Source organism: Emydura macquarii, unplaced genomic scaffold (genome assembly GCF_026122565.2).
Source record: "Emydura macquarii macquarii isolate MOO-44397 ecotype Brisbane River unplaced genomic scaffold, CSIRO-AGI_Emac_v2 contig_1477, whole genome shotgun sequence".
Lineage (NCBI taxonomy): Eukaryota > Metazoa > Chordata > Testudines > Chelidae > Emydura > Emydura macquarii.
This window is the reverse complement of record NW_027131614.1, coordinates 17,377,747-17,397,388: the sequence shown is the minus strand read 5'-3', so window position 1 is coordinate 17,397,388 and position 19,642 is coordinate 17,377,747. Positions and strand designations below refer to the sequence as shown.

At 37.0% G+C, this 19,642-nt stretch overlaps 1 protein-coding gene across 3 annotated transcripts in view; it reads right to left on the bottom strand.

Moving 5' to 3' along the window:
• Positions 1-19,642, bottom strand: part of TOX (thymocyte selection associated high mobility group box) — a 251,738-nt gene that overhangs the window by 231,415 nt on the left and 681 nt on the right. The window contains exon 1 of one of the 3 annotated variants that reach the window (XM_067553726.1): positions 18,973-19,188. The exons of the other annotated variants lie outside the window; for them this stretch is intronic. The gene's annotated coding sequence lies outside the window, so the exon portion shown is untranslated. Of the gene's footprint in view, positions 1-18,972; positions 19,189-19,642 lie in introns of those variants that run through there. 3 annotated transcript variants of the gene reach the window in all.

Here is a 19,642-nt window from a genome sequence, read left to right as displayed (position 1 = left end):
CTGTAGGAAAGAGATCTAGTTTGAGCATCACCTGACCACAGTAAGGCAATTTAAACCCAAGATACATGCAAGTGTACACAAATTATCCCATAATAATGAAAAAGTTAAGTTTAAAAACTAAAAGTTTTAATGTTTACAAGCAAAATCCATGACTAAAATCCATCATTAACATACAATACTTTGACAAGTGAAATGGGCACAATGGCCTTAGAGCTGTTCAAATCCATGAAATAAATGCAAATGTTGACACTCTAAAATTGTATATTGCATAGCTAAGAAACCAACACAGTTCCTCAGAGCAAATCCAGCTTCTAGGTGGATAAATATTTGTCTGCTAGACACACACCCCCTCTCCGTCACTCTTTCAAACCCTTTCTGCATTTGTATATTGGTTCCTGAAGCACTTATAAACTATTTCAAGCTAAAATAGCTGTTTAGCTAGCAAGTATACACAAGACCAAACCATGCTAAATACATTCTTAAACTCTGTCAGGCTCTCAGTATCCAAGGAAAGTGATCCATAGCTGAAAGGCTGATAGCCATGGCTCCCCTTTAACTAATCCATTTTCAGCATTAATATCTAGTGTGGACAAGATAAAATACTTACATTAAAGTGCTGGACACAGTTAAGCTTTGTCTACACAGGGAATTTTTGGAAAATCATCCACTGTTGAATTACCTGCAGTGCTAGTGCAACATTGGACTATTTCCCAAAACTTCCCAATACAGATGCAGTCTCTGAGACTATATAGTAACCACATTCTGAAAGAAAAACCTCTCCAGGAAATAAATTAGAGGCAAACATGGACAAGGCCTGTCTATTAGGAAAATAAAGAGTTAGGTAATTTGCAAGCATCTTGCACCAATGTGCGAGATTCCAAATGAGAAATGGATTTAGAAAAGAAGCAGATAACTTTAAAAAAACCCTGAATAACAACACTTGTAGATATTGCATAATGCACCCATATGCACTGCATCTGAATCACAGACAGAACACCAGGTCTGCAAGATTTACATGTTTCCTGTTGTGCAGGACAGAGAAGGGATGTAGTCAGGGAAAGTGATGGGAATGTTTTATCCAAAGCCACATTTTCATGCATGCTGGTTGCCCTTGAACCCCAAGTGCTCTGCCAACTATTAGCACTATTTATCATAGTTACTGGCATCAAACCTGTGAGGAAGCTAGCAGCGATTAGCATGGCCTTCCCATCGTGTAGTGATAGCCACGATGATCAGACCAAGGTGGTCATTCTGACACTGAGTGCTCTGTCTCAGAACTCCCAGCACAAGGTTGGTGAGCAAAAGTAGAGAAGACCAATGGATGCATTTGTCACACTCTTACCAATTCTTCAGAATCCTTTGATCCTCTAAATTTCTAAAAAGGAATCATAATACCACTATATAAATCCATGGTGCACCTACGCATTGAATACTGCATACAGTTGTGGTCACCCCATCTCAAAAAAAAGATATATTAGAATTGGAAAAGGTATAGGGCAACAAAAATGATTAGGGGAATGGAAAAGCTTCCATATGAGGAGAAATTACAAAGATTAGGACTGTTCATCTTAGAAAAGAGGTGACTAAGGCAGGGGGATATGACAGAGGTCTATAAAATCATGAGTGGTGTGAAGAAAGTGAATAAAGGAAATATTATTTACCCCTTCATATAACACAAGAATCAAGTGTCTCCCAATGGAATTAACAGGCAGCAGGTTTAAAAAGGAAGTACTTTTTCACACAATACACAGTCACCCTATGGAACCTGTTGCCAGTAGATGTTGTGAAGGCCAAAAGTATAACTGGGTTTAAAAAAGAATTAGATAAGTTAATGGAGAATAGGTCCTTCAATGGCTATTAGACAAGATGGTCAGGAATACAACTCCATGCTCTGGGTGTCCCTAACCTCTCAATGCCAGAAGCTGGGACTCTGCAACAGGAGATGGATCACTCAAAAAATTGCCTTGTTCTGTTCATTCCCTCTGAAGCATCTGGCATTGTCCACAGTCAGACGGCATACTGGGCTAGATGGACCATTAATCTGATCCAGTGTAGCCATTCTTATGTTCTGGTGTTCTAATGAATAAACGTGGGCTAAAACAAAGCAGGGAAGTCTCAACCAGAAGGAGAATTTTTGAGGAAGGTCTCAAATGAATCTTAACCATCGCTCTAACTGCATAAGAGTTGGCTAACAAATGTGCTATTGTAATTAAGGTAGGCAAGTAAAAGTTCTCTTATATTTGCATTTGTTGGACTCTTGGATGTATATTTGTTTAAATCTGCTGGGAGGAGAAGCAGCTATTCTGCTTCCATCTGAGAAGATAACATTCAGTATGCTTAATAAAAGTTCATTAGCTACCAATATATTTAAAATGCAATAATCCTGAAATTTGGAGGGTATTTGGAGTGAAGAAAGATTATGTAAATCTTTATTTAAGATGGGGCTGTGTAGCTGACTATGCCCTAATCTTGCAGTCCTTAAAACAGACATCAATGGGAGTTTTGGCTTGATAAGGGCTGCAGGATTGGGCCTATTGACATCCTACTCTTTACTCTGTACTCTCTAAATGTCAAAGCACTGATAAGTGCAAGAGAACTGTTATTTTTGTAATATAAGAGAGGTTCTGGAGATGTCATTACTTTTAAATGTACTCTGGTATTGCATTCTGCTTTTCCATCTGAGCAGACACTGTTCCATCTGAACAACAAGATGGACATAACACAGAGCACAGTACTTTACATTAAATGGAGTTAGAAGGAACAACAACAACCTTGGAGTGACTCATTCATAGGAGCAATTCGTAGGTTACACTGGGTATGAAAGGCAATTTTAGCGTACTGCAGGAAGAAAGGGAGTTTTATAACAGAGGTGACACAACTAATTTAGAAATACATATACACAAAGTATAGCATACACGCTATATAGCCACACATGCTTTTTTCAGACAGAAAATGTGTCCTTTACATATAAACCCCTTCTTCTACAAATACTCAAGTCTGATTCTGTCCAGTACTATAATGAATTAATTTAGAGTTATTATAAATGCTGAGACATATTACAAATTCAACACCAAAGAGATGGGAGCTTTATATTTGTGCTGCATTGAATTTAAACACAAGACGCAAAGAACTGGCGAATGTACTGAGGAGAGCTGCTGACAGCCATCAGCAGTCCTGAGCAAATGGTGTATGTAAAATGTAAGAAGAGCTTTAGGACTAAATTTTAATCCATATAATAAAGCACTGTGAAGGTATAATTGCAGTTATGGTTCCATACCTTGTTAGAATAAAGAACAAAATGGTAAGAATATATGAGATTTGTTGAATTATTATGTAAACTATTTTTGTCATAATTCTGTCACCTGTATCATTTCTTTGTCAAGAAAATATAAAATATAATGGAGTTCACCTTTTAAAATCTATTGTGACAGACTTCTACAAAATTAGCCTCTCCTACAAATAAACTGCATAAAAACTGATGCCAAGAAATGTTGTTATAATATAAAATTTAAACTCACAAAAGCAAGAAAATTCAGAAGTAAACTGAAACTTCAGTCTTAGCCCACCCAAAAGTGTTTAGATACTGCAGGGCTCACCAAAGAATGGATAATCCTTCACACAACATGTGCTGCAGAAACTAGAAAATTTCAAGTTTATGATGGCATTCCAACCTTAATTCTGACTTTTCTTGCTTTTGTGGGTTTAAAGAGGCTCTTTAACATTATTTCAAACATTGCTACTTTGTGTTTAATTCTCTTAGGGTAATCTTTAGAAAAAAACCAAAACTCAAAGCCCAATCCAGCAGAATACATTTGCCACCTTCTTAGTCATACAGCCAGAGATACCTGGCCTGCAGCAGGCTGATCTATCTGTTATAAAGGCAAAGACGACAAAAACAACAAAAATTAAACCTCTATAATAGGTAGTTGTGGAGTGGCAAAGTGGAAGAAGAATCATGTAAATGAGCTCTCTGCCTCCTGGGCTCCATAATTCTGAATTTTAATTGATCTTCCTCCCTTTGAGCTGCTCAGAGACATGATGTATTGGACTACAGGAGTAGCACTGAAATAACCCTGCACTCTGGCTATAGTCGAAGGACAGATGTCACCTAGCCTGAAGGGCAGAAAACCGTGGGGTGGAGGGACTCTCACCTGAGAGGAGGGGATATCTTCTACTCAATGGTCCAAGTCGTGCGCCTGAAGATGGCATCCTCCTCAACTGCATTTGTGTTAAAGGATCTCTTTCCAAAATCCAACACAGACACACATGGCTGGAGAGGCCTGGGGATTGATCTCTCTCTATGACCTACATTTGGTCTTTCATCCTCTCCTTGGATGACCTCAGAAATGGCACTGTCAAAAGGATTCCCTGATATCTTTGGAGGGTAGTTCCTTTGATGTTCCTCTCTGATGGAAGGACATAAAGTCAGACAATTAAGAATCCCCTGGAGAAGGATCTCAGGGGTCTTACTGAAGAATGATTAAGAAAGGAGCATTTCAGGGACTCCAAAGAAGGGGTACCTTTCCCTTTGAAACAGAGAGAAGTCTCCACAGCTGGGGAACTTCTATGGGCCTACAACCATAGAGTCAAATATTACCTGGATTAGGATCTTAAGCAAGGTTACCAAAGATTTGACACATTGGACTATAATGGCTTCTGTACATGTGCATTTATGAAACTTTCAAAATAACTCGACTTTACTGACATTAATAGCTGTCATGTAAATCTGTACTTGGCAACTTTTCTGGAAACTGGAGTATTAGCCCAGTAGACCATTACGTTCCCTTTGGAGCTACAATGCTCTGAATCAGTCTGAAGAACTGAGTCACTACAAAGTTAACATGGACATATACCTTAAAAAGGTGCAGATGGATAAGTATGATAAGTAGCTGACTTGCAAAAGTCAAGATAGCAAAGGATCCCAAGTCCACTTTTTGAATTAACTGTCAAATTTTCATATTTTTGTAAAAGCAGGACAAATTAAAGAAATTATATAGAGATGTGTGTACTCAGCTCATTCTTTCTATACTCCCTACTGTATATCTTGAAAATGCTGTCCACTTAGCATCATGTTTTGTCCAAGCTAGCAGGGAAAGATAACCAAAGTTCTCTTAGCTTAGGGGATAGTCCCACATCCCTGACAGTGGGCCCTAGATGTTTGCATGACCTGGAGAAAGGGAAAGAGTGCTGCATGTGTGCAGGATATGCACCACCACCGTCATGACAACAGGCTATTTTGAAGGAAACAGAGTTGATTGGCTGCCACACAGTGGGATGTCACATAAGCCACTACCCTTTTCAGGTGCAGTCATTTGACTCCCCGGGATTACTATTCCCACTACATCTCCTGAGGTGAGTGTCGGATTGTGTTTCTGAACATGCTGAGTTCACAGAGCCTTTTGGGGACAGGGAAGGCATTTTCCTCTCACTACTGAATGGGCATGGATTTTTCACCTTCCCTCAGTATCCTGAACATCCAGTAAGCAGGGAAGGTTGTGTTGTATTCATATTGTTGAAATACGGCATGGGTCCAGAGAAGATACTTGGTTAAAGGAATACACAGATCCTGGGAGAACCCAAGCATGAGAACAGGAATGAGGGAGGGTTACCTGTGGGTGGGCTCTTTGTCTGGTTCAGCAAGGGACTCATTTCACTCCTGGTGCTTGTATCCACCATATTCCTTAAATATAAGGAAAGGGTGGAGGGCAGGATTCAGCAGTGGTGCTCAAACACCAGTTAATTATGTGTCAGAAAGAGACTAAGAGTAGCCTTGCTCCAGGTTGCACTGAACCTGTTATTCCTGGACAGTTTTACTGGAGTTGAATTAAGAAATCTGCCACCTATTTAAATTACATTAGGATGTTGTGTCTTTCTTCCTGCTGTGCATGAGTCCACAGACAAATACATCACTTTAAAAAAAAAAAAAAAAAAAAAAAAAAAAGTCAAAAAACAAAAGTATATGCTTCCAAAATGAAATCATGTAATTCCATGTCTTGTTTCATTCAAGAATAAACATTTATACATGTATTTTCAGTTCCTGAAAATAGTGATTTAAAGGGACACAGGCTTAACTAGAATGACACAAGCAAGGGACGGCTTTAATACTTTTTCTGCAATATTTTTTGCCTGATAAAGTTCATTATCGTAATGGCATCTTTAAAAGTGAAACACATTCAGCTGAATAATATGTTTCATGTCAAAAATACATTTATCTTCTCTGAGATTTCATTGTTACATACAAAAGCCTCGGTATAGTCACCGTAGGAAAATGTTACAGGTCAGATCATCAGCGGATGTAAACTGATTTAAGTGGAGCTAAACCAATTTACACCAACAGTCTGCTCCAAAAAGTTTAGCAAACAAGTATATTTAAGTGAATAATAGACAATTTTTTAAATCATTCTATACTACAGTAAGGTTTCTATTATCATTTTGTAAATGTATATTTAATTATACTATTTTACAGATTATCTGGCAGTGACCCCTATATTTAGGTTGCCTAACACTTTTCATTATAAAAAATTATTGTAATTTTTAAGATCTTGTACCACCTCCATTGCAGCAGGCCTTCGAAATTTGGCAGTGTGAAAGCCGTTGGGCTAGAGAAGGGCCTTGTCTTATGAAATTCCACTGAGATTTTACTCAGAAAAATCACTTTGTCCTTTCTCTTGCTTACGTTTCTCAGGAAGAGTTTGGCAGCATGCCAAAACAATATCTACACATAAATTTCCTAAGCTTGGGTGTTGTCACCACCAAAGCAGCAGCAGATCCTACAATGGAAGCTGCAAAGCATCTGTAGTGGGAAGGAATGAGGAACAGTTGGTCCAAACTCCACCTTGCCACTTTCCAAGACCCAGGACATGGAACCAGCAGCCCATCCCCTCCTTAGGCTACCGGCTAACATAGTTAGCTCTGTAGCTCCAGTAGTTGCAGTCTGTGCTGCCATGCTAAAAGAGTTCAGGGATCAAACCTGCTGATGATACATGAAAGGAATTAATTTGTCCCATTACGTTGTCTCGGGATATGTCTATACTGCAATGTAAACCTAGGGTTAGTAGAACTCAAAAGTTAGCAGACCCTGTGTTCGTTAGCTTAGGGCTTGAGTGTCTATCTTCATTTGTTACCCCAAGTTTAGGAACTGTTGAACCCTGGGTCCCAGCCTAGGGCTTCAGTGGCTACACTGCATTTTGTGAGCCTGAATCCGACCACCCATATCCCAGACTTCATAATGCCCTCCCAAAATGTGGCTGCTCTAGCTCTTTGTTTGTGGTGCAGTATGGGAAAACTTGATCCTCCAGAGAAGAAAGAAAGTTGCCCCGTGGGACTGCTGGATACTTTCGGCAGACACTCAGAGCACAAGTCCAATGGGGCTCCACCTACACTGCAAAGCAATAAGGTTTGAACCCCGAGTCCCAGCTTGACTCAGGCTCAGACCTACACGCCCCCGTGTCCTGGGCCCTGGTTTTGAGCATTGGATTAATGTGATTTATGCGTAGATGGCAAAAGTGTTAGGCTTTAGTTTGAGTTCAAACTCTGGGCTTACACTGCAATGTAGACATAGCCTCACTCACATACCAAAAAGCTACATTAAAAGAAAGCTGTTTAAATTGAGAAGTCAAGCACCCAAAAGTCAGGAAATGCCAGATTTAAGTTGCCTGACAATCTTAATTCTGCCCTGTTGTGCTCATGCATTATAATATAGTTTTAATTACACAATCACATCTTGTTCTTCCCACAAGACCCCAGCCTTATTCAAATCACAGAATGGATGCACAAGAGGGCAGAATCAAGATTCCACAAGTTTAGGTTTAAGATAGGAGTAACTGGATGACGTTCTATGGCCTGTTAGACGGGAGGTCAGACCAGATTATCTAAAGGTCCTTTCTGGCCTTAAAAATCTCTGAATTATTTACGCCCTTCATCCCCATACTGTATACAGTCACACAGAGCCAACATGTTCAAATGTAACATGGCCCTACCCAATGAAGTAAGGAGGCATAAATAGGAGAATACTTGCATTCTCAGAGCAAGGAGGAACCAGGACAGGAACTATTAACTGGGTTCTTTCTGGAGCAGTGCAGCTATTTACCACCCTTCTTAGGATTTTATAATACAAACCATTGTGCGCAGAATATGAGTTCCATTGAAAGTTCCCTAAAGCAGCCTTGCCACTTTCTTTCAGAGTTCATATTTTTAAAAACAATTTAAAAATACCATTGGTGGTGTTTTGTTAGTGGGCTTTGGTTTAAAATGAAAACCAGAATCCAGTTTAAGACATCACTATGATAGCTGAAACATTCCTGTTTGTCATAATGAACTTTTGGCTTCACTGTTTTTAGCTGAGCTGTTGTTTCACTATGGAAAATGTTTAAGTGTATTTCTCAACGTCATCTTACAACAACGCACTTTTTACTTAACACCCTCCCCCAAATTCAGCATTTAGGCCCAATCCTCCCATGAAAAAAATCAATGGAAAAACACCATTTTGCAATCAGACCCGTAAGTAGTGCATTCCTGCATTCCTTACACAGGCAAATCTCCCCCTGAAATCAGTGAGAGTTTTGCCCAAGTAAAGACTGGAGAGGCCCAATATGTATAAGAATCCCGGTCACTATTCACATGTACAAAAAACCCACAGTTTCCTCATGTCTTATGTAAAGGTGCAAGTTACCGAAGGGCAATCGAGCGCAGTCATTTTTTCCCTGGCTTTATTTTTTTTAAAACTAATTTTATTCAAAGTACCCTTTAAAAAAAAAAGTAGAAAGATAAACATACTTCTCTTAGCAAACGCTACAAGAAAAATATGTTCTGGCAGTCTTCGGCCAACTTACAACTGAAATGAATTTACATAAATCAAAATATATCTTAATTTTTGTTAAAACAATCTAAAGACTGATTGAACACATTTTTTCAGCTGAAAAAGTTTTACAAGCACAGAAGTGTTTTGCTTTATAATTCACTCTTCAGTTGCACACACCTTCCCCTCCCCCTTTGGAAAATATATCAATTGCTTATTAAAAAAAGTATTTTTGGCATGGCTGACCTGTAGAGATATGGAGCTAAGCAGAGTCAGTGAATCCACTCACTCTGATATGCGCACATGATATGCAATTAAAATCTCCATTCACATTCCTACGGGGTTGTCAATCAAGAGAAAAGCCTTTTTGACAACATTCAGCGAAGCGTACCAACTAACTGCTGAACGGAAACTTAAACAGTAACAGCTTTTGTTACTAGCAAGAACGGATTTTACCAAGATTGGGTTCAATTTCTAAAGAAATCATTATGTTCAACATTTTGGGGTTTTTCATTAAAAATGAAAATATGTCAAAAAGCCTTTGTATGCAAAGAGATGATATTACGTAATACACTAGAGTTATCAGCTATATGTGAAAAAACTAATCTTTTTGACTGTAGGAAACAATATAACCTTTTACATTTAGAACAATGATTACAAGGCAGTTTATTGGGGAAAAGAGGACATTTGATGTTTGTAATTCACCAGCAGTATCCTTTTTAACATTTTAAGGTATCTGGTCACAAATTAAAGTTGGGAAATCACTGTCCAGCTACCAAAATGATCCACTTAAAATAATGCATTAAACACTGGTACATTAGGTGAACCTATTGTTAGTATTTCAGTACTGCATGAACCCTACATTTTAACTTATGAGGCTCTCTAGAAAATATTATGCATGTAGACTCTTTTCAAATGAACACTAAAGATGTCATGCCCATAACTTAGTTACTGTTTAATACCTAATCAAAGAATGTACACCTCACAATAGCATTAGTATACTTTAAAGTCATAAATCTATAAAAGAAGGGCACAGTAAAAATGAATATATTGTGCTTGTTAATCTGCTGCTGTGTGTATTTTGAGCAACTAACCTTGGACTACAATTCTGAAACAAATTAATAAAAGATACTGAAATATTTGCCTTCTTACTTATCATGTTCTCTAACTGAAGAGAGAGCAGATGCATCTTGACTATTAACAGTCATGACAAATTGCCTTACTAATGAATGTTACACACTGAAAGTGCCATAACTGATTAAACTACAATTTCCCACTACCAGATAGAGACAGACTTGGGAACTCCAGCAGTGGACAACTCTGATGTTCTGCCAACAGGCCTTCAGGGCACAGTGTGGTATTTAGAAAAACACACTGTAAATTCCATATGAATATATTCTAAAAGAGTATGTGAATACAACAGGTTTTAAAGAACATTAGATGAAACAGCTTAGGTTTGTAGCTGATGAGCCATGTAAAAAGGATGTGTTTTAACAATTTTAGTATCATTACAGGGCTGTGTTAAGATTATTTATGTTGGGTTTTTCTACACCCCTCCCCCCACAAAAATTTGCTTGTGCTTTGCATTTCACATAAAATCTTTCTTTTGTCGGTTTCTTTGTTGGTGCAAAATTGGCAGCAGTTCAAATTCAAAGTACTCCTATTCATTTACTGACCATTAAACCAATGTCATTCTAGTTCACATCAGCAAGAGAGCTAAGCTCTAAAAAACATAAAAGGCTTGCTTCACCACTGACGAATAATGTGTACATTTTTACAGAGCTTAAACCTTAATGCTTTGCTTGAAACTAACAATACAGTATATCTTATCATTCCTTTTTCACAAGCAGGCAGCTGCTGAAACGCTTGCCACTTCAAAATATCAATTGCTTGCCAGAGTTGTCCTCAACACACCCTGTCAAACTCATGTATATTGTGAAATGAAAATGGTGCAGGACTGAAAGCTAGAAATTGTGTCAAATTTTGCTGTAAGGGTATGATGTGCGAAGAACAACGTATGACAACCGTAGAGACTACAAACAATAGCAGCAGAGCCAGACACTACATATATCACAACTGTGCCAGTACATATTTCATTGTATGTATTATATATTTAAAGCATGACAAATGTACCATTGTAGACTGTGCTACACAAAATAGAAACCCTTCAGCTAATTAGGCTTTTTTCATTTCTCTTGATGACAAATATGTAGTTAAATTTCTTTGCCTTTTGAGCATTCGTCTGCAAATCATATAGGGAAAAAAACCATGAGCTTTTCAAAATGAGTAACAAAAGACAATAGTACAAGATACGAAAACAAGATTTCGTTCAGTTAACACTTTTGCTTCTCTCTGGGAAGACATAGCCAGCGTTACCTTAAAGAATATCTGAGGCTATTCAAGAGAAATACAATAGGACTATGCTCATAAATTACAGTATACCTAATTTTAATGCAGATAAGTGCTGGTCTATTGATTTGCATGTTTCCTTGGCAAAATGGAAATTCCATATGAACATGTTCTTTGTCTGCAAAAAATAAATTTTAAACCCTTTACGATTATAGCATTTTATGCCAAAAGGGAAATATAAGAAATAAATAGGTTGCTAACGTATCATATATGAACTCTAAAGAAAGTATATGTGGGTGGGGAGTAATATATATTACACCCATAATTTTTTCACATTTCATTATGTTTTCTTTAAGGGGTCCTGGCTGCTGAAAAAAATGCCTCTCTTCAGAGTACAATTTGAAGCTAACTGAGGGGGAAACTGTCATAATAAGCAACACATCAAGTTGTAAAAATGACCATAGTTATTCTAATCCTGAATTAAAGCAACCACAGACTGCAGAAATAGGGGGAAAAAAAGTTTATGAGAAAAGACTAATACGAATATCTATTAATCTTTCTACAACCCAGTTTAAGTTGCAAAACCTTTAACATACAAGTTTCTAGAGTATCATTAACTGATACCAGACTAACGAAAATGAATAGATATGTTTTTAAGGGATTAATAAATATTTTGGAAAGAGAATAGGTGTTTTAGGTGATTGGGGGTGCTGACCTTTGCTGTGTTTATTAGTGGCACAATGATGCATTATTAACACACAGCAGCTGTACCTGAACTGCTGCCATGACCATAATAGCCTTTTATAGTCATCAGGGGAGTGTGATAGGAGGCCTTTATTAACCACTACACATGATTAGCACATTATGTGAACTTTAGTAGGCAAATTATCTCTTATTGAAATATGTTAGTTATAACTAATTGTAAACATGATTTTAAAACCTTCCCAATGCAAAACTAAGAGCTTTACTACCATTTTGCATATCATTGGCTAGCAATCTTAAGAAAAAGGGTTTTTGGTCTGTTCATGCAATCTACTAAAACACCTATGCCTCAAAGACCTGTTTCTACTAAGATCACACTGTCAAATTATTTAACAACTCCACTTCATGAATATTCATCTTTAGAAATAAAATAAAACAAAAATGAAACATTGCCAACATCATTTAGTAAAACTGTTAATGAAGACACTTGTTTATTTAATATATATTTTTCTATTAATGATACAAGCAGTTTCTAAAAGATTAGTTTTAAAATACATTTTCAAGAGTTAACTTGAAAAAGTAACATCATAATTTACTTCAAAAAGCTTAATTTTGAGAAAGATTATCCCATTAGCCTTAGCAAATGAACACAGCACTGAGAGTTCATTATGAACAGTCTTTTATGCCCTAGCAGAAAGTCATTAACATAAAATAAATCATTAGCTTTGATATTAAGCTTCTACTATCTGCAGGTTTCTATGACTAATGTACATAACTGCATCTGCCAAATGAGAAAGTATAACCTTTCAAAAAATATCTTCTCATTTTACTATTATTTTCTGCCTTTGTATTATTTATCACTATTTCAGGCTGATACAAATGTGATATACACATAAGGAACAAGTATTTTCTGTCGTATGCAGACACAAACCTGTATGACATTTTGACCAAAAAGATGACCTATAAACAGATTATTTATACTATAAAATAGGAATGTATTAATTCTCTCTGTGTGTTTTGCTTTCTTTAAAATAAGTAATATGTTTGGATAGAGAATGGAATAAGAAATATGCATATCCTTTCTCTTCTCATGCAATAATTGTCTGGATAGATCTTCACCTTCATGTGGTATCCATCACATTCCTCCTTCTGACTGGCTTCCTTATGCAGAGGTTATCACATTCTGATTTCAGTGGGAGTTATTCTTGAATAAGGAATACGGAACTGGGCCCCATTATGGATTTCCTTACTGGAACAAATTTAATAGCAGCTGTAGCTCCCCTGGAACCTTTAAACCCATACAAAGATTTCTAACAACATTAGGAGACAAAAAACACTACCCAAAAAGCTCCTTCTGTGTTTAGCCAGCCTGTATCTTTGAAAAAACTATCTTCACCAATCAAAAATAGCATGATGAGCTAACAATCAAGGAGGTGTATGCTAAAACAATCTGACATTTTCACTAACCTGGATTTATCAAATATTCATGAAACTCAAGTGTGTTTTCTGACTTGGAAGGCAGTGTGTTTCTTGGGAGGAAACTATGCTTTCAGGATCTATCTCAAATCTACTGGCAGACCAGTAAGAAACACTAACAAAATAGTTGAGGAAAAGTGCTTAGATATATGTGTACTGCAAATAGAAGATTAGATACATCTATCAATTCAGCCAAATAAAACACAAAAAATAAAAGTAAAATATACTGTATAAAAGATACCGAGAGAGAGAACACCACAAGCATAAATATTATAAGTGACAACAGTATCATGACTTTTGTAGTAAACAAGTTAATTTTGAAGATTTAACTCAAAAATCAGAAACTAAACACTTATTTTCAGTCAAACTCTTGGCTTATTAACGTAAAATTGCTTAAAGAACAGCACTGAAGAAAGCCGATCCTGGGAAACCTAGCTGAAAAGAATTTTTATCTCTTAGCAATGACTATTATGGAAAGCAGTTTTGTTACTGTTGTTGTTGATGCCACACAATCAGTATCTAAGTATAGTATATTACCATGTTGCCATTTTCAAACTGAATGCTGTAGGGGAAAGTGTTATGACCAAGAAAATCTCATTCAGGTTAATGTGAATTCCGTTCTTAAAGTATTATGGAAGTGCTGCTATAATTAACAGTCTGTTGGCACTTCCATTATAAACCACATTTTTGAGTAGTTTATAATTCAGCCTCTTTAATGAGAAATTACTCCTTGGGCAGAAAATTGGTACATAGGTTGTATAATACCAGCACCACCACTATGCTTAAATTGATTAGGCCAGATTTAAACTGAACATTTTAGTGTTTACAGCCTATGCTAGATGTTCACAACGCATGTATCCACTTCACAGAAATGAACAAAACCGTTACTGCCACTAATTGTCACTATTGTCAATTTCGCAGACCAAGGATTGAAGGGACCTGGAGACCACACTCTCAACACTAGAAGTGGTACCTTTAAGTTAATATTGAGTCACATTGCTAGAGCACGGGGGGAACTTTTACTACCACTACCCATGCTCTGTTGTGCCTGCTCTCAATATGGGATTTCAGTCTCCAGGAATTTTGGTCTATTGCCTATCGTGATTACAACACTTGCTTCGTTTGAAAAGTATAGTATAAAAATGGAGCACTAAACACAGTCCATTTTCATGCAATAGTATGTAAAGGAAAATCCTGATTTAGAAAAAAAAAGGGAAGTTTTGCAGGATTCTAGGAACTGCAAGCTCCCTGTAAATGTGCTAAATGCCCTCAATTCCCACTAAAGTCAATGGGAGTTGAGTACTCATTTCCTCACTGGATCAGGCCCTAATCCTCACTGGATTAGTCCTTATGGTGGATAGTGACATTAGCTATGTTTTAATTTGAATAAAAATGCTTACTCCTAATTTAGCACACCCAACAGTGTACTGCTTTAGCTTTTTGTCCTTAGATCTCACGATAGATATTTTAAAGCAGTGTTGCAATGCTGAAATTCATTTTTCTAATGGAACAATAATATATTATCTTTCAAAGGTGTAAAATGTTCTACAAAAATAGGAAAATCTAGAGTATGATGGATAATATGTTTTTAAAATATGGTTGTAGAAAGTTCTCAAAAGCTCAGATATAAAATATTTCCTATATTCTACTAAAATTAGGATCACATCTTTTCAGAAATACTGGAATCCAAGCAGGTGTATTTGAGGTTTGCTTATATCTCTGGGATTATATACTAGGGTCTAATATAAAAGAAGTTCATCCGACTTCTTCTTAATATGTGACATTTCTCTGAAACCCATTACAAAGCTTATAAAAATCAACAACAGATGAAAACAATAACATGACAGTTTAATCTTTTCTCTAAGAAGTACCAACAAACATCAAGTATGACTGTCATGCACTAGATAACCAAAGTTGTCTAGGGGAAAGAAAAAACACACCCTACCCAACATAAAGATTTAATCAAATCATCCAGAGTTACGTGACATTCTAAAATCCCTCAAAAATACATAATTCTAGTTTTAGAGTTCTCCTTGGAGAGCTCAGCATTTAGGAATATCATAAATAGAAGGTATGAGTGGTGAGCCATCAGATACAAAGTAGACTTTGGAAAGATATACTCATTGGACATTTTGTAAAGAGGACTATCCATGTTGTAGTTAGGCCTGAAAACACAAAATATTTTTAAATGTTGTAAATACTTCAGTCCATTGAAGTCAAGTCACTTACAAGACTCTTATCTGTATACAAAATATTACCCGTATTTTTTCCCTTCCGTAATACACAGCTTTTTCGTTTTGTTTAGTCTTTGATTTTTGTGGAGGGTTTTATCCTCTCATTTTTTAAACAGCTACATTCTCTCTCTGTAACTAGCCTGTATTTTTCCATTGCATTAACTACTATCAGTGTGTATAGAATGAATGAGTTGTAGGCTTCTTTATTTCTGAACTAGCTAGACTAGAATCCAGTTCATAATTCTGCAAGGCTAACCATTGGGAGCAGTAAAGACCATTATTTTCTCTCCTACTGTTGGCAGGGGTCAGCATCCCTGTCATTAGCAGTGTCAAAATATAATTATATTACTTATCCTTATGTGAGCAGATACTTAACAACACATGAAAACACCATAAAATTGAAAACATGAAAATGTTTCAACTCTTCTTGTCTAAACAGTCTTTGGAGATGGCAGTAGGATGAGGAAAGCAGAAGGAACATTATTGCTGTGTAAGTATATATTTAAACTGATGATCTGACATCTTAAAATAGTACAAAACCCAGACAATATTTTACTATTGAATTCATACAGTGTACTTATCAAATGTAATTTATTTTTGTAAGGTTAAATTCAATTAAGAGATATGATGTTACTTAAAACAGACGTCAATTGAATAAACTGCTCTTATTAGCCCATAAATGTCTGAAATGCAGTTATGCTTCAAGTTTCAAGAGATGAACAGTATTACCCCAAGCCTAAATCTGTCTGTCCAGCCTATGAGTTCCACTATGTTATTTTAAAGGCTGACCTATATACAGCAGCATACCATCCATTCTGTCTGTTTGTATAAGAGATACCTCACACAGTTGCCATAACCAACATTGTTTGCATTGTTCTTTCACTTTTCTCCTTCAATGGGTTATGTGAGACAAACAAGGAAAAGTCTGCAGAGCAAGATATGCAATGCATAACGTGCATTTACAGGATTAAATAAAATAATGTTCTAAACATTTGTGCCTAAAACAAAGATCTAAGCAGTCTTTTGAAACAAAGATTGCCACCTGAAACGCAGCTGAGCAGAAAGATGGGACTGATCTACATTATTGTATTTTCTTTTAAGAAAGCATCAGGAGTAATTCATTCTAACTAGAGGTACCCACATTATATATGTATGTTTGTGAACTGCATAATTTTATCCCTAAAACAATTATCTGATCATTAATAAAATTCACATTAACAGATCAGTTAAAAAGCTTTAAAGTCCTTGACTATTTGGGCAATGCACCTAAATTAGCAGCAGTTTTATTGGAGTAAATATGTCATAGAATAAGGTTAATCCATCTTTAATGTTTATCTAAAAAAAACCCCAAGATAAGGGGCCAAACCCTGCAGTCATTATTCAAGCAAAACTTCTAAGACTTCACAGAGAGCAGGATCCTGTCCTGAATGAGGATTGCAGGATTTAGCCCATGGTAAACAACGTCAACCAAGACTAGACAGACTATCATTCTACTCTGGAATAGGGATCCATCACACTCAAGCAAATGATACCTTTTGCTTTTAGATATCAGCTGCAAATAGTCCACCACTTGCTGAAAACAAATTTTATTAACCTCCTCCAAGCCACTGAACACACATTAATGAAAATGAGTGATGGCTGAATATTTTTAAAGCAACTAAATGTTTAGAGCAGGGCAGATAAATTTTCACAGCAGTGTTAATCATGCTGGGTAGACTTAGGGAAGAGGTGGAAAATGAAATGTTCAGTAAATGCATGCCTCTCAAGGGCCTAGCAAACCTATTCAGTCTATTTAATATAATCAATGATCAGTGGCAAAGATGTTTGATAGAGACATGTCCATGTTGTAGAAGGTATCTTATATAAAATATTCCTAGTAAGTCTTTTCCAAGCATAAAAATTATGTCTTATGACTGTGCATTTTTAAAGTCCATTATCAGTCCAGGCTAAGTTAAATAGAAGAGTTACAACTTGTCTACAGAATGAGTGCCTCATTTGCATTTAAAAAGAACAGTTTGCTCCTTCATACATGGCATGACTTAAAAGAAGCTTCAACCAGCTAGTAAAAAAAAATCTGAAAACGACTTTCTAAATTAATTTATTCGATTTGCAGGGCAACCAACCAAAAATGATTTAAAGCACTTAATTGGAAAATGATTTAATATATTAAAGTAATTCCTGATTTTCCAAAGCATTTAACTTTTAAATTAAATCTGGCCCACTTTCTCAAGAATGATGAGTGAAATGTGTATTCAAGTCATTACCTTCTTTTTGAAGCTTTAAATCACAGATAGGTTTAATAACGTTTGTCCAGTTTCATTGCCAAGTGGGTCTTCAGACACTTTGGTACATATGTCATTAATTCTATCCCATTGTTCTTTACTTTCCAGAACTTTACATTTATAATTTACAATAAAGGATAATATAGAAAATATTTATATGGCAAATCAGAGACCAAAAGCAGTATCACAATCATCACTATGAGCACTTATGTACCACACATACACTCTCCTGCATACAGCTACCACCCCCTTTCCCCCCCACCTCCCGAAGTTCACTCTTCTCCCAAACTTCTCCCGATCTATAGGGCAGCCTGCATGGATACTGTAAATGGTGGTTACTTAAACATTGTGCTAAAAACGTACCTGTGGGATTTCTTTTGAAATTTCCTTAGGCATCAGTTACAAAGGGCCTGATTTAACCCTAAATCCTCTAACTCTGTTGACTACAAGAGAGTCACACCAAAGATGTATTTGGTCCTTTATGTTGTGAATGGTAGGTTAGATCATGTTGGAAACCTTTCTTGAAAACTGAGGGGGCTTCATCATAATGTTGCAGACACTGCTTTTAAACAGATTATATTTGGCTTTATTGCTTGTTTATTTTTATCACTGAATCTATGCAGTTGCCAGGAGCGAAGGGGGCAGCCCTAAATATCTCTGTGACATGTGAACTCATCATGACAATGGACAAACACAAAACACAGTAGTGTTTTCAAACAAGTTAAACAGAGTACTGCTTCTTTGCCCTGGCCATCTCCCCCTTCTCGGAACGTGTGTTGCAAAGGTTGGGTGGCAATAAGCAGGCACAGAACCCACTGAAAGAAATACTAAGCAAGTCTCCTTGCGGACTACATAAACTACTACGAGCGTTGCAAAAACATCTGCTGCAGCCTGCAACAACAGCCTTCCAAGACAGATTTTAAACAAAAGCCTAAAACACACAGGTTTAAACAAATCTTTGCAGACGTACTTGTTCCCAGCTTTCTCCCCTGGCGGGGGTGTGCTCAAGAAGTGCGTTGGATAGCTTGCACTTTCTGATTATTTCCTATTGCTAGCGTTTTATTCACGGGCAAAGCCCATTCCACAACAGCAGAGAAAGTGCAGATCATGCATAAAATACTATCTGGCTCACCCCAGTGAGGTAGTAATAATGAAAATATCTCTCGTCTCTTGTTCGTGGGCAAAAGGATCGCGAAGTGCTCCGGGATCGTAGCGCCAAAACGAGTACAAGAAAACCCAGTGCTTGGGTCTTTTGTAAATAACACTAGCCTGCTTTTCAATTCCTCCTTCTCCCGGGCTCTTGTAGTAAACTTCTCTCACAGACATTAGCTCTATTTAGAGTGATTTAATCAAGTTACAGAGGAATTAATAACGCAGTTGCACAGCCAGAACAAAGTCGATCTTCTGTTCAGAACAAACTTGTCACCACCCATTTAATTCTGAACAAAAAATAAAAAAGCATGGTCCCGTCATCACAAATTGCTAAGTACAGGCTTTTAGCGAGGCTTGACACATGAACTGGAGAGTTCACACAGGGCTTTCCATTATGTTGTGACTTGAAGAAACAAACCAAGAGAGTTTATGTTTGTTTGGGTGTTTTTTGCGGGGGAGGGGTTGGGGGGATTAACAGAAGACAGAGTTACCTGTGCGTTTAAATATCCCACCTGGGCATCCTTTTCCACAGCTTCTCAGAGCAGCTACTTAGACTTCCAGTTTGGGGAAGATGTTATGAAAAATCCTCCCCCCCCCCCAACATACCTCGTTCACCTCCAAACTATTCTGGAATTTTATTTTAGAGTCAT